A 2,584-nucleotide genomic window follows, 5' to 3' on the forward strand; every position below is an offset into this window, starting at 1 on the left:
ACCTAGAAGTAAAGACCTCCACAGGTTCTGCACTATAGGGCTGTACTATATGTACTATACACACATACACACACACTCACATACAATTTGTTTTTTGTTTTGTTTTCACCCCTTGGTACTCAGAGCAAAGGCTAAGTTCACCAGATATCCTCAAGATCGCCTCTGTGGATATAGCCCCCTTTTCCTGGGGCTTGCCTCTGCTTTCCCAGTTTCTTGGGCGGGGGTGCGTCTCAGACTTTGTCTCCTGTCCCTTTTGTGAATGTCCAATATAAACTCAGGCTCCAGGCAAGTAGGAGTGTGCAAATACCCCCAGATAAACAATGTTTCTAGTATTTCAATATTCTCCAGATTTGAATTTTTCTTTTGATTAGAAAAAAATTTTATTTTCCCACAAGCTCAGAAATGAATGAGAGAAAAAGAGGAAAGAGAGGGGAAGGAGGGACAGAGAGAGGGAAGGAGAAATGTCAATTTTTAACTTTTAAACCAGCAGTAGGGAATTAGTTCAATAAATTATCATAAATGATAAAGATGAAAAATTCTATGTCAATAAAAATCTTGCTTTTCAGGAAGGACTTAATAATCTGAGAAAATGTCCATGAGGTTATTAAGAAGAAAACAATGGTCCAAATCTGTAAAATATGATCCCCTAAATTTAAAAACATTTATATGTTTGTACGGACCTAAAAATACTGGAAAGTAATGCATTAAAGTATTAACAGTGGTTTCATCTGGGGAATGGACCCACGCGTTCTTTCGTTCTTATGTTTTTTCTGTATTTTATGCAAGATATACATCCTCATTTTATAACATGAACAAAAATGAGGAAGAATTAAGAAGAGCAGGAGCCTGAAAACATGTTTTTCATCCACCTGCATTTCTCATCATACACTCAGACTGTCAGTGACATGAGAGAAATGGAAAAAATTGAATAGCCCCAATAATGCTCAACAAGAAAAATCTGCAGCAAAGCGGGCATGACACTGCTCTGCCTTCTGCACATGCTGATTATCATCAAATGGAAAGTGCGACATCATGGAGGAGGAAGCTTTTGACTCTTTCCACCCATGGGTTTTCTTTTATGTTGTAGCATTAAGCTGCCTTACTCCAAGCAGCATCCTGCAGGTGTAGAAGGGATGTAACAAAACTCTTCATCTCTTCTCATTTAAGACTCATAATTTTTTTGATTCTTCAGCTTGATTGACTTTGTGAAATACAGGAAGGCACGGGAGTTCAAAGAAGGAGGGAAGAGCAATAGTAGCTTTTTACCCATTTATATTATTTGCAAATAAATTATTAGGAAGAACTATGTCTTTTTTCCAACCTAGCATGGTTGATCTGCACCACTGTTTTTTAGGCAATAACCAGAAAGTAAGACCAATGATTTAAGACCAATTTTAAGACATGATAAAAAAAAAAAAAAAAAAGAAAGAAAATTAAAAGATGGAAATCATTTGCTTAAGAGAATGTTTTTATAATTCTCTCTCTTTGGAGGTATGAATAGGGATACCTCTGTCTCTAAGGTCTTGCCACTCAAAAATGCGGTATATACACTAGTGGTATCAGCATCACCCAGAAGCCTGCTGGTAATGCAGATTCTTGAGCTCCTCCTCAGACTCAGCAAATCAGAATCTCTAGGGATCTGTAGTTTAACAAGCTCCCTAATGATTCTTATACACACTATCAGTTCAGAACCACTTGAAAGCATCCAAAAATAATATCAAGCAATCACAGTTCAATCAAAAAGAAAAAGGAGATTATTTTATTCCTCTGGATATCTCAATTTCTCTCTCATCTGAAAGGAAAACTTACTATAAACCTTCACCCTAGTAGCCACATTTAAGTGTGGGAAGTCTAAGCGCATCAATAAACAGAGGTGAGGGCTGCATGTAAGTGGCCTGGTCCATGACTGGTTCCCTTTCACTGCCAAACCCCAGGAATGAACTTTTTGTCCAATTTCTCCTTTCATCCCTTTGAAGAGATGTAACTTTGAACTAACAGTGTCACTGTTGGGAACTGTTTTGTGCCTTCCATAAATTGTGTCTTTCTGTGATTCTCTGGTGAGCCAGTGCAAAAATTAGGACAAAACCAACAAAAAATTCAAGGAAATGGGGAACTCTAAAACACAGAAGTTTCCCAGCTCAATTTAGCTTTTCTTTTTTCTTATACATTGCCAAGCTATCTGATTTTCTACTTTTCCTTTTAGAATCATGGTTGATTGAACATATAAAAAAGATTTGACAACAAGCATATGACATACTATGAAAAATAAGCGAAACATCTAAACTATGCCTTTGGAAATGTCTTTCTTAGTATCTATCACTACTAAGAACCAATACTTTCATCCAACTAACTTTTTAAAAATGTTTATTATTTACTATGTGTTAGGAAGGCTGCAGGGTAACAATTTTCTCTCATCAAAACTTATCTACGCTACCTCCCATTCCCTCAAAATGCTGCATTATGATAATATACTATATTAAACTTTGCTATAATAGTAATAGTAATGTAATAACAATGTATGAATGACTATGTTCCAAATATTTTCTTTCCTTGTTCCTGAATCAGTTATCTATTATCATAATAA

The sequence above is a fragment of the Pteropus vampyrus genome, unplaced genomic scaffold (assembly GCF_000151845.1).
Source record: "Pteropus vampyrus isolate Shadow unplaced genomic scaffold, Pvam_2.0 Scaffold7, whole genome shotgun sequence".
Lineage (NCBI taxonomy): Eukaryota > Metazoa > Chordata > Mammalia > Chiroptera > Pteropodidae > Pteropus > Pteropus vampyrus.